Source organism: Xenopus tropicalis, chromosome 6 (genome assembly GCF_000004195.4).
Source record: "Xenopus tropicalis strain Nigerian chromosome 6, UCB_Xtro_10.0, whole genome shotgun sequence".
In the NCBI taxonomy this organism is placed as follows: Eukaryota; Metazoa; Chordata; class Amphibia; order Anura; family Pipidae; genus Xenopus; species Xenopus tropicalis.
The window spans coordinates 149,432,760-149,447,083 of record NC_030682.2 but is presented as its reverse complement, the minus strand read 5'-3'; positions in this window follow the sequence as shown (position 1 = coordinate 149,447,083).

Here is a 14,324-nt window from a genome sequence, read left to right as displayed (position 1 = left end):
ATGTCAGCTAGTGATTCTTTAGAACTGTATAGTGCCTGTGTATAGTACCTGTGTATAGTGCCTGTGTATAGTGCCTGGGTATAGTGCCTGGGTATAGTACCTGTGTATAGTGCCTGGGTATAGTACCTGGGTATAGTGCCTGGGTATAGTGCCTGTGTATAGTACCTGGGTATAGTGCCTGGGTATAGTGCCTGTGTATAGTGCCTGTGTATAGTGCCTGGGTATAGTGCCTGGGTATAGTACCTGGGTATAGTACCTGGGTATAGTACCTGTGTATAGTGCCTGGGTATAGTACCTGGGTATAGTGCCTGGGTATAGTACCTGGGTATAGTGCCTGTGTATAGTGCCTGGGTATAGTACCTGGGTATAGTACCTGGGTATAGTACCTGTGTATAGTACCTGTGTATAGTACCTGGGTATAGTACCTGGGTATAGTGCCTGGGTATAGTACCTGGGTATAGTACCTGTGTATAGTACCTGGGTATAGTACCTGTGTATAGTACCTGGGTATAGTGCCTGGGTATAGTACCTGGGTATAGTACCTGGGTATAGTGCCTGGGTATAGTACCTGGGTATAGTACCTGTGGGATGAAAACTGCAGCAAAAGTTGAGAGTTGGTTCTCAGGTAAAGTTACAGCTGCAGATTCATCTTTTCAGTCTTTATTTCTGTTTCCAGTTTGCAAAATCTCCCGATCCCTGTGTGCATCTGTGCTCTGATTGGTCAATTTTACTGTCTGTCAAGGAAGCTGTGCTCTGATTGGTGAATCCACAAGAAGAAAGATCCAATCGGAGCACAGCAAAAACGGGCTTGAGGGGAAAGTGCAGAAACGGAGTAAGGTTTTTGTTTTTTTTGCTACTTTTCCAGGGGGGGGCAAGTGCCCCCTCTTGCCCCCTTCTGTGGACGCCCATGGCAAACAGGGTATTGAGCTGTATTAAAAGGGGTATAGATTCACGGGAGGAGGGGGTTATTCTTCCCCTTTACAGAGCGCTGGTAAGGCCCCATAGTAACATAGTAGTAACATAGTAAGTTGGGTTGAAAAAAGACATACGTCCATCAAGTTCAACCATAATGCCTATACCTAACCTGCCTAACTACAAGTTGATCCAGAGGAAGGCAAAAAACCCCATCTGAAGCCTCTCTAATTTGCCTCAGAGGGGAAAAAATTCCTTCCTGACTCCAAGATGGCAATCGGACCAGTCCCTGTATCAACTTGTACTAAGAGCTATCTCCCATAACCGTGTATTCCCTCACTTGCTAAGAATCCATCCAGCCCCTTCTTAAAGCTATATAATGTATCAGCCAGTACGACTGATTCGGGGAGGGAATTCCACAACTTCACAGCTCTCACTGTAAAAAATCCTTTCCGAATATTTAAATGGAACCTCCCTTCTTCTAAACGGAGTGGGTGCCCTCGTGTCCGTTGGAAGGACCTACTGGTAAATAAAACATTAGAGAGGTTATTATATGATCCCCTTATATATTTATACATAGTTATCATGTCACCTCTTAAGCGCCTCTTCTCCAGTGTAAACAGACCCAACTTGGCCAGTCTTTCTTCATAACCGAGACTTTCCATACCCTTTACCAGCTTAGTTGCCCTTCTCTGGACCCTCTCTAGCTCAATAATGTCCCGTTTGAGCACTGGAGACCAAAACTGAACAGCATATTCTAGATGGGGCCTTACCAGTGCTCTGTAAAGGGGAAGAATAACCCCCTCCTCCCGTGAATCTATACCCCTTTTAATACAGCTCAGAACCTTGTTTGCCCTTGCAGCTGCTGCCTGGCATTGCTTGCTACAGCCAAGTTTATTATCTACAAGGACTCCAAGATCCTTCTCCATTATGGATTTGCCTAGTGCAGTCCCATTAAGGTTATACGGGGCTTGCATATTTTTACATCCCAGGTGCATGACCTTACATTTATCCACATTAAATCTCATCTGCCACTTAGCTGCCCAGATTGCCAGTTGGTCAAGATCCTGCTGCAGGGATGTCACATCCTGGATAGAATTGACTGGTCTGCAGAGTTTTGTGTCATCTGCAAACACTGATACATTACTCATAATACCCTCCCCTAAGTCATTTATGAACAAATTAAACAAAAGTGGACCCAGTACAGAACCCTGAGGGACCCCACTGAGAACCTTACTCCAAGTAGAGAATGTGCCATTAACAACCACCCTCTGTACCCGATCCTGTAGCCAGTTTTCTATCCATGTGCAAACGACTTCACTAAGACCAATAGACCTTAGCTTAGAAAGCAGTCGTTTGTGGGGAACGGTATCAAATGCTTTGGCAAAATCCAAATAGATTATATCTACTGCATCCCCACTGTCCAGCTTCTTACTTACCTCATCATAAAAAGCAATTAAATTGGTCTGACATGACCTGTCCTTCATAAAGCCATGCTGATTACTGCTCATAATGCCATTCTCCACTACATAATTTTGAATGTGATCCCTTAACAAGCCTTCAAATAACTTGCCCACCACGGATGTCAAACTTACAGGCCTATAATTGCCAGGCTGAGATCTTATTCCCTTTTTAAATATGGGAGTGACATTCGCCTTCTTCCAATCACTAGGTACCATACCTGATGAAAGAGAGTCTGAGAATATCAGAAACAAGGGCCACTGCAATTCTGCCCCTAGCTCTCTCAGTACCCGAGGGTGTATTCCATCTGGCCCAGGTGCCTTGTTTACATTTATCGTGTGTAACCCTTTAAGCACCATATCCTGTGCCAACCACTGTGTAGTTGGAGCTGAGGCAACAGTGAAGCTATTGGGTGAGACTTGGCCCACTGGCTCCTCTACTGTATACACAGAAGAAAAGAACTGGTTAAGCACATCTGCCTTTTCTGTATCCGCTGTAACCATATTGTTATTATAACTCAATGGGGCCACACCCTCAACCTGCATCTTTTTACTATTAATATACTTAAAAAACTTTTTGGGGTTAGTCTTGGCCTCGGCCGCGATGCGCTCCTCATTTTCTATCTTTGCGTTCCGGATTGCTGTTTTACAACACTTGTTATAGTGTTTATATTCATTAAACGCAGCTACTGTCCCCTCTGACTTATATTTCTTAAAAGCTTTCCTTTTTTTCCCTATTAACTTCTTTACCTCAGAGTTAAGCCACATGGGGTGATTCTTAACACTTCTACTTTTTCTTATTAATGGAATGAATTGAGAACAGTAATGATTTAATATCATTTTAAATGACAACCATTTCTGCTCTGTATTTTTATCAGAAAACATAATGCCCCAATCTATGCCCTGAAGCGCTGCCCTTAAGGAGCTAAAATTTGCCTTCCTAAAATTCAGTGTCTTTGTTGCCCCCGTGTAAATTTGTTTCCTGCACCAAACATCAAATGAAATAACATTATGGTCACTATTACCCAGGGGTTCAACCACTTGCACATTTGCTATACGTTCTGGGTCATTAGAGATCACTAGATCTAGTATAGCATTGTTCCTGGTTGGCTCCTCAACAACCTGTGACATAAAGTTGTCGTGCAGCAAGTTTATAAACTTGTTCCCATTTACTGTCCTGGCAGTACTATTGCCCCAGTCAATATCAGGGTAATTAAAATCCCCCATTATTATCACTTGCCCCAAACTAGCAGCCTTTTCTATTTGCAACAGGAGCTGGGCCTCCTCCTCTTCGCTTACATTAGGGGGTCTATAGCATACCCCTACAATTAGCTTGGTAGATTCTTTACTATCTGTGAGAAGCTCAACCCATAAGGATTCAGCTCCCTCTGTTACCCCCATCACTTCCTCCTTAATATTTGCTTTTAAGTCGTGCTTAATGAACAGACACACTCCTCCTCCTTTCCTATTGCCCCTGTCCCTCCGAAACAATGTATACCCCCCAATATTAACAGCCCAGTCATGAGACTCATTCAACCAAGTTTCAGCAACACCAATCACATCATATTTCCGCTCCAACGCCAGTACCTCCAGCTCTCCCATTTTACCAGTCAGACTCCTTGCATTGGTAAACATACATTTAATACTGGTTCCGGCGTGAGAATGACGTGTAAACAACTTATGGGCCTCCCTGCCATTATCAGTATCCCGAAGCAAGTCTCCTCCCCCAATTTTCCTTACTATGCCCACTACCTCATCTATCCTGTCTACCACAGAATTTCCCGCTGCACCCTCCCCCCCCACTCCTAGTTTAAAATCTCCTCCAACCCTCTAGCCATCTTTTCCCCCAAAGCAGCTGCCCCATCATCATTGAGGTGCAGCCCATCCCTGGCAAAGAGCCTGTAGCCGATTGAGAAATCAGCCCAGTTCTGGAGAAACCCAAAGCCCTCCTCCCTGCACCAATCTCTCAGCCACGCATTAATCTCCCTGAGCTCCCGCTGCCTTCTTAATGTTGCTCGTGGCACAGGTAATATCTCTGAGAAAATTACCTTGGAAGTCCTCGCCCTCAACTTCGCACCTAGCTTTTTAAAATCGTTCTTGAGGACTTCCCCCCCTCCTCTAACTTTGTCATTGGTACCTATGTGTACCAAGACCGCCGGGTCTTCCCCAGCCCCTCCCAACAATCTGTCCACTCGTTCCACCACATGCCGAACCCTAGCACCAGGCAAGCAACACACAGTTCGGCATGTAGGGTCTTTGCGACAAATTACCCTATCCACCTTTCTAATAATTGAATCCCCTACAACTATAACCTGCCTTCCCTTCCTAGCACTACTCCCCCCACCTGTATTAGAGGTGCCGGCTCCCAGGGTGCTCTGAGAGTCAGCCTGCTCCATACACGCCAGCTCAGAGCTGCCTTCCCCAGCATCTTCACCTAACGCGGCAAATCTGTTGGTTTGTACAAGCTTTGAACCAGCCCCCCTACCCTTGTGTCCCCTACTGCCCCTCTTAACTGTTACAAATTTGTCTCCCTCATTAACCTCCACTGTCCCTTCTCCCCCCCCCACTACACCGGCCCCTGCCAGTGGTTGCTCAGTGAGCCTCCTGTTCTCCCCCATGTTTGCAGCTGCCCTCAGTGCTGCCAGTTCCCCCCTTAGATTCTGCACCTCAGATTCCAAGAGGAAAACCCACCTGCATCTCTCACAAGTAAATGCTGCATGGAACTGCTGCTCCAGGACCACATACATGCGACAAGATGCACACTGAGTAACACCAGCAATCATACTGCAACTCATATTGCAACTGGGTACTTACAGTCTCCCGAGTGCAATCCCTTGTATAGTGCCTTTTAAGTTTCAAACGCCTTTTTTGTTTTAAACGCCTGCTATACACTTAAATTTACATGCAACACTTTAGATTACATGCAAAACTCGCTAGCAGCTCCCAAACTCGCTGTGCAGTCAGAAACTTATTGAGGTTCAAACCAAACAGCCAAATGTCTGTTGAGAATTTACCAGATTTACTCCACCCCCTTAATTAGTATGCTCAATCAGCCAGGTAGCACTTACAAGTCACACAGCAGTTAGTTAATTGCACTTACTTTCTCCTTTCAACCAGCACTCCCAGCATGCACAGTAAACCCCAAACGCCTTTTTTGTTTTAAACGCCTGCTATACACTTAAATTTACATGCAACACTTTAGATTACATGCAAAACTCGCTAGCAGCTCCCAAACTCGCTGTGCAGTCAGAAACTTATTGAGGTTCAAAACCCCATCTAGAATATGCTGTTCAGTTTTGGTCTCCAGTGCTCAAACGGGACATTATTGAGTTAGAGAGGGTCCAGAGAAGGGCAACTAAGCTGGTAAAGGGTATGGAAAGTCTCAGTTATGGGGAAAGACTGGCCCAGTTGGGTCTGTTTACACTGGGGAAAGGGCGCTTAAGAGGTGACATGATAACTATGTATAAATATATAAAGGGATCATATAATAACCTTTCTAATGTTTTATTTACCAGTAGGTCCTTCCAACGGACACGAGGGCACCCACTCCGTTTAGAAGAAGGGAGGTTCCATTTAAACATTCGGAAAGGATTTTTTACAGTGAGAGCTGTGAGGTTCTGGCATTCCCTCCCCGAATCAGTCGTGCTGGCTGATACATTATATAACTTTAAGAAGGGGCTGGATGGATTCTTAGCAAGTGAGGGAATACAGGGTTATGGGAGATAGCTCTCATTACAAGTGAGGGAATACAGGGGTAGGGGGGATAGCTCTCAGTACAAGTGGGGGAATACAGGGGTAGGGGGGATAGCTCTCAGTACAAGTGGGGGAATACAGGGGTAGGGGGGATAGCTCTCAGTACAAGTGAGGGAATACAGGGGTATGGGAGATAGCTCTCATTACAAGTGAGGGAATACAGGGTTATGGGAGATAGCTCTCAGTACAAGTGAGGGAATACAGGGGTAGGGGGGATAGCTCTCAGTACAAGTGGGGGAATACAGGGGTAGGGGGGATAGCTCTCAGTACAAGTGAGGGAATACAGGGGTATGGGGGATAGCTCTCAGTACAAGTGAGGGAATACAGGGGTAGGGGAGATAGCTCTCAGTACAAGTGAGGGAATACAGGGGTAGGGGAGATAGCTCTCAGTACAAGTGAGGGAATACAGGGGTAGGGGAGATAGCTCTCAGTACAAGTGAGGGAATACAGGGGTAGGGGGGATAGCTCTCAGTACAAGTGGGGGAATACAGGGGTAGGGGAGATAGCTCTCAGTACAAGTGAGGGAATACAGGGGTAGGGGAGATAGCTCTCAGTACAAGTGAGGGAATACAGGGGTAGGGGAGATAGCTCTCAGTACAAGTGAGGGAATACAGGGGTAGGGGGGATAGCTCTCAGTACAAGTGGGGGAATACAGGGGTAGGGGGGATAGCTCTCAGTACAAGTGAGGGAATACAGGGGTAGGGGAGATAGCTCTCAGTACAAGTGAGGGAATACAGGGGTAGGGGGGATAGCTCTCAGTACAAGTGGGGGAATACAGGGGTAGGGGGGATAGCTCTCAGTACAAGTGAGGGAATACAGGGGTAGGGGAGATAGCTCTCAGTACAAGTGAGGGAATACAGGGGTATGGGGGATAGCTCTCAGTACAAGTGAGGGAATACAGGGGTAGGGGAGATAGCTCTCAGTACAAGTGAGGGAATACAGGGGTAGGGGGGATAGCTCTCAGTACAAGTGAGGGAATACAGGGGTATGGGGGATAGCTCTCAGTACAAGTGAGGGAATACAGGGGTAGGGGGGATAGCTCTCAGTACAAGTGAGGGAATACAGGGGTATGGGGGATAGCTCTCAGTACAAGTGAGGGAATACAGGGGTAGGGGAGATAGCTCTCAGTACAAGTGAGGGAATACAGGGGTAGGGGAGATAGCTCTCAGTACAAGTGAGGGAATACAGGGGTAGGGGGGATAGCTCTTAGTACAAGTTGCCCCAGGGACTGGTCCGATTGCCATCTTGGAGTCAGGAAGGAATTTTTTCCCCTCTGTGGCAAATGAGAGAGGCTTCAGATGGGGTTTTTGCCTTCCTCTGGATCAACTAGTAGTTAGGCAGGTTATATATAGGCATTATGGTTGAACTTGATGGACGTATGTCTTTTTTCAACCCAACTTACTATGTTACTTACTATGTTACTATGTAAGTGTTTCCGCTAACCTGGTGTCTCTTTTTGCCTATGCACATTTTTGTGGTAGGTATTATCTTACAACTTTACGCGTTATTTTCTCTAATTTTATCATTAAAATTGATTGTTGTTAAACCCTCTGTATATTATTATATATTATAAAGGAAACTACTTTTTTAATACTACCTCTGTGCTTGTGTTTTTTGTGTGCAGAGCCATATTCTATTTAAAATTATTACCCTATATGGGGGTACAATTTTTGGTTTTTTTGCACCAAACACCTATATTGTGTAAGCTTATGGTAAATTAGCCCTTCTATTACCACAAGCTACGGTATGGAGGCCAGGTAGATATGTGTTGTATTTTTCAATAAATGGGCGCCGGTGGTTCTTAACCTTGAAACTGTTCATTTACACAGCCACTTAGGAGTAATTACAGCATAGAATAGGCAGGTAGTAGCATCTCACAGAATAGGCAGTTCTCATACCTCCCAACATTTAGAAAGCAGAAGGAGGGACAAAAATGGCTGGCGCGCGTAGCGCGGCAAAATTTTTAGGCCACGCCCACTTTGTGGCCATGCCCCCCCCCAAACAGGCGCATTTTACAAAACCACACCTGAAAAGCATAACATACACAAAGTGCACCAGAAAACAGACACGGTGGCCCCAATCATTTTATGACATATTGTGGCCCTAAGGATTTAATTAAATCCTTACCTTTCTCCAGCTCCTCCCAGCATCCTCCCCAGCATCCTCCCCAACATCCTTCAGCTCCCCCCAGCATCCACCCAACATCCTCCAGCTCCCCTTAGCATCCTCCAGCTCCCCCAGCATCCTCCCAACATCCTCCAGCTCCCCCCAGCATCCTCCAGCTCCCCCAGCATCCACCCAACAACCTCCAGCTCCCCCCAGTGTCCTCCCCAACATCCTTCAGCTGCTCCTTACCTTCCTCCAGCTCCTCCCAGCATCCTCCCCAGCATCCTCCCCAACATCCTTCAGCTCCCCCCAGCATCCACCCAACATCCTCCAGCTCACCCCAGCATCCTCCAGCTCCCCCAGCATCCACCCAACAACCTCCAGCTCCCCCCAGCGTCCTCCCCAACATCCTTCAGCTGCTCCTTACCTTCCTCCAGCTCCTCCCAGCATCCTCCCCAGCATCCTCCCCAACATCCTTCAGCTCCCCCCAGCATCCACCCAACATCCTTCAGTTGTCCCCAACATCCTCCCCAACATCCTTCTGCTCCCCCCAACATCCTCCCCAACATCCTTCTGCTCCCCCCAACATCCTTCAGCTCCCCCCAACATCCTCCCCAACATCCTTCAGCTCCCCCAACATCCTTCAGCTCCCCCCAGCATCCACCCAACATCCTCCAGCTCCCCCCAGCGTCCTCCCCAACATCCTTCAGCTGTCCCCAACATCCTCCCCAACATCCTTCAGCTCCCCCCAACATCCTCCCCAACATCCTTCAGCTCCCCCCAACATCCTCCCCAACATCCTTCAGCTCCCCCAACATCCTTCAGCTCCCCCCAGCATCCACCCAACATCCTCCAGCTGTCCCCAACATCCTCCCCAACATCCTTCAGCTCCCCCAACATCCTTCAGCTCCCCCCAACATCCTCCCCAACATCCTTCAGCTCCCCCCAACATCCTCCCCAACATCCTTCAGCTACCCCAACATCCTTCAGCTCCCCCCAACATCCTCCCCAACATCCTCCAGCTCCCCCCAACATCCTCCCCAACATCCTTCAGCTCCCCCCAACATCCTTCAGCTCCCCCAACATCCTTCAGCTCCCCCCAACATCCTCCCCAACATCCTTCAGCTCCCCCCAACATCCTTCAGCTCCCCCCAACATCCTTCAGCTCCCCCCAGCATCCACCCAACATCCTCCAGCTCCCCCCAGCGTCCTCCCCAACATCCTTCAGCTGTCCCCAACATCCTCCCCAAAATCCTTCAGCTCCCCCAACATCCTTCAGCTCCCCCCAACATCCTCCCCAACATCCTTCAGCTCCCCCCAACATCCTCCCCAACATCCTTCAGCTCCCCCCAACATCCTCCCCAACATCCTTCAACTCCCCCAACATCCTCCCCAACATCCTTCAGCTCCCCCCAACATCCTCCCCAACATCCTTCAACTCCCCCCAACATCCTCCCCAACATCCTTCAGCTCCCCCCAACATCCTTCAACTCCCCCCAACATCCTCCTCAACATCCTTCAACTCCCCCCAACATCCTCCCCAACATCCTTCAACTCCCCCCAACATCCTCCCCAACATCCTTTAGCTCCCCCCAACATCCTCCCCAACATCCTTCAACTCCCCCCAACATCCTCCCCAACATCCTTTAGCTCCCCCCAACATCCTTCAACTCCCCCCAACATCCTTCAGCTCCCCCCAACATCCTCCGCAACATCCTTCAGCTCCCCCCAACATCCTTCAGCTCCCCCCAACATCCTCCAGCTGCCCCTTACCTTCCTCCAGTGTCCTCCCCAGCGTCCCCCTGCTTTCTGTGGCTCCCCCTGCTCCTACCAGCACCCGCCTGCGCCCCCGGCTCTTCTTCTCATGCTCGTGACGTCACACGCACGTCTTGTTAGCGCCACAGCTTCTGCACTGTGAATGCCTTAGAACTGAACTGAGCGGCGCAGAAGCTGCGGCGCTAAGGGGAGACATGCGTGTGACGTCACAGGAGCAGAGAACTTAAGAAAGCGGGACAAATCGGCACCTATCCGGGACAGCGGGACAGGGTGGCAAAATCGGGACTGTCCCGTGTAAAGCGGGACAGTTGGGAGGTATGAGTACTTACAAGGAATAGTCACAATAACCCTTTAGCTGCAGGGCACAATGGGCTAACTCCCAGCTTTCAGGTATATGCTTCCAGTGGAACCTGGGTGATCACTATCTAACCCTAGGTCTGTACACTGTTACCCTACTCTGGGCAGTATTATACCCCTAGTGTGACCTATAACAGGAGCTGCCTATTCTTTCTGCTTGCTCATGCAGAGGCTTCACAAAATGGCCTCCAGCCTCATGGCTGCTCAGCCTTTTATACCACAGTGCCATCTTATGGCCAAACTGTGGAACTGCACAAAAGGTCATGCTATGACCCAGGAACAAGGGACTTCCCATTATATTAAGGACCCTTCATAGCTGTCCTGGGGAACCACAGAGTTAGAAAAAGTACAATTTACCAGTTCCCTACAATTGTATTTTTGACTGTGAAGTGAGTGCCCTCCATTTATCTATATTTATTATATGGCACTGTGCTAAAATCCCAGTTCCCAGTACCTTTTATCCACATAAAGGAACCAAATCTCCTACCTAAGCAAGTAATACAGGTCAAAATCAGTGAGTGTGCCAAGAAAGGGTTACAACAGAAAGATTATAAGGTTATAACAGAAGATTTGGTCCCCCTTGCAATAGTGAAGGATAGTAGGAACTGGGATTTTAGTGCAGTGCGCCACCTAGTGGACACTGAGGAGCACAACTGAAGGTGATTTCCACTAGGAAATAATAACACACAGTTTGCAGCAAATATCAAATTTATATAATGGTGTGAAGGTAAAATAATTATAACATGCAAACAGTAATAACCCTGCTTTGGGAAACCTGTGGGGGTTTAGCCACTACTGGCTCAGTCTCTCTGGGGACTCAGTCCCACACTCCCTTCTGGAGGAAATACCCTTTCCCAGTTCAGTCCCTTCCCCAGAGCTCTTTCCCCAGGTAGCGCTACCTGCCCCAAAGTACCTCTCCCTTTGGAATGGCAGTTGCTCCCATGTAGCCCCGAGAAACACCTGTCCTCCCAGGGGCCACACACAGGAGACTCTATACCTTCCCTCAGATGGATCCCTCACTGGGGACTCACACAGGGACACACACAGGAGACTCTATACCTTCCCTCAGATGGATCCCTCACTGGGGACTCACACAGGGACACACACAGGAGACTCTATACCTTCCCTCAGATGGATCCCTCACTGGGGACTCACACAGGGACACACAGGAGACTCTATACCTTCCCTCAGATGGATCCCTCACTGGGGACTCACACAGGGGCACACACAGGAGACTCTATCCCTTCCCTCAGATGGATCCCTCACTGGGGACTCACACAGGGACACACACAGGAGACTCTATACCTTCCCTCAGATGGATCACTCACTGGGGACTCACACAGGGACACACACAGGAGACTCTATACCTTCCCTCAGATGGATCACTCACTGGGGACTCACACAGGGGACACACACAGGAGACTCGATACCTTCCCTCAGATGGATCCCTCACTGGGGACTCACACAGGGACACACACAGGAGACTCTATACCTTCCCTCAGATGGATCCCTCACTGGGGACTCACACAGGGACACACACAGGAGACTCTATACCTTCCCTCAGATGGATCCCTCACTGGGGACTCACACAGGGACACACACAGGAGACTCTATACCTTCCCTCAGATGGATCCCTCACTGGGGACTCGCACAGGGGACACACACAGGAGACCCTATACCTTCCCTCAGATGGATCCCTCACTGGGGACTCACACAGGGACACACACAGGAGACCCTATACCTTCCCTCAGATGGATCCCTCACTGGGGACTCACACAGGGACACACACAGGAGACTCTATACCTTCCCTCAGATGGATCCCTCACTGGGGACTCACACAGGGACACACACAGGAGACTCTATACCTTCCCTCAGATGGATCCCTCACTGGGGACTCACACAGGGACACACACAGGAGACTCTATACCTTCTCTCAGATGGATCCCTCACTGGGGACTCACACAGGGACACACACAGGAGACTCTATACCTTCCCTCAGATGGATCCCTCACTGGGGACTCACACAGGGACACACACAGGAGACTCTATACCTTCCCTCAGATGGATCCCTCACTGGGGACTCACACAGGGACACACACAGGAGACTCTATACCTTCCCTCAGATGGATCCCTCACTGGGGACTCACACAGGGACACACACAGGAGACTCTATACCTTCCCTCAGATGGATCCCTCACTGGGGACTCACACAGGGACACACACAGGAGACTCTATACCTTCCCTCAGATGGATCCCTCACTGGGGACTCACACAGGGGCACACACAGGAGACCCTATACCTTCCCTCAGATGGATCCCTCACTGGGATCCCAGGTAGTAGAGGCATCTAACAGCAGTGTAGCAGATCTCTCTTTACAGCTGGCACAGTCTTATAGTCACTGCTTACTGGATCTCTCTGTTTCAACTCTGGCAAAACACCTTCTCCCAACAGTGCACTGGGGCATCCAGCCAATTGGGTTCTCCCAAGTCTGTAGCCACTGGCAAAATCCCATCACTGACAGCAGGAGGGCCCCGGCTAATCCAACTACTGGCAGCACTGTAGGGCCCCATTAAAGAAATACTGACACCAGAATTGAAACCCTTTTTTACATCTATCATAACATTGTCTTTTTATGCTGTTTATAATTTTGCCATAAATGTATTTGCCAAATTCTTTTACATTACAAATCCAATACCCATCTTCTGCTATGAGGGGGTGGCCATATTGGTGCAGCAGGGGTCCGTTGGCATTAGATACTGTAACAGGTTGGCAAAACAGTAAGGTTTGGGAAGTTCTGAATTACAGAAAGGCATCTCCCATAGAGTCCATTTTAATCAAACAATTCACATTTTTAAAAGATGATTCCCTTTTCTCTGTAATAATAAAACAGTACCTGTACTTGATCCCAACTAAGATATAATTACCCCTTATTGGGGGCAGAACAGTCCTATTGGGTTTATTTAATGGTTAAATGATTCCCTTTTCTCTGTAATAATAAAACAGTACCTGTACTTGATCCCAACTAAGATATAATTACCCCTTATTGGGGGCAGAACAGTCCTATTGGGTTTATTTAATGGTTAAATGATTCCCTTTTCTCTGTAATAATAAAACAGTACCTGTACTTGATCCCAACTAAGATATAATTACCCCTTATTGGGGCAGAACAGCCCTATTGGGTTTATTTCATGGTTAAATGATTCCCTTTTCTCTGTAATAATAAAAAAGTACCTGTACTTGATCCCAACTAAGATATAATTACCCCTTATTGGGGGCAGAATAGCCCTATTGGGTTTATTTAATGGTTAAATGATTCCCTTTTCTCTGTAATAATAAAACAGTACCTGTACTTGATCCCAACTAAGATATAATTACCCCTTATTGGGGGCAGAACAGCCCTATTGGGTTTATTTAATGGTTAAATGATTCCCTTTTCTCTGTAATAATAAAACAGTACCTGTACTTGATCCCAACTAAGATATAATTACCCCTTATTGGGGCAGAACAGCCCTATTGGGTTTATTTAATGGTTAAATGATTCCCTTTTCTCTGTAATAATAAAACAGTACCTGTACTTGATCCCAACTAAAATATAATTACCCCTTATTGGGGCAGAACAGCCCTATTGGGTTTATTTCATGGTTAAATGATTCCCTTTTCTCTGTAATAATAAAAAAGTACCTGTACTTGATCCCAACTAAGATATAATTACCCCTTATTGGGGCAGAAAAGTCCTATTGGGTTTATTTCATGGTTAAATGATTCCCTTTTCTCTGTAATAATAAAACAGTACCTGTACTTGATCCCAACTAAGATATAATTACCCCTTATTGGGGGCAGAACAGTCCTATTGGGTTTATTTAATGGTTAAATGATCCCCTTTTCTCTGTAATAATAAAACAGTACCTGTACTTGATCCCAACTAAGATATAATTACCCCTTATTGGGGCAAAAAAGCCC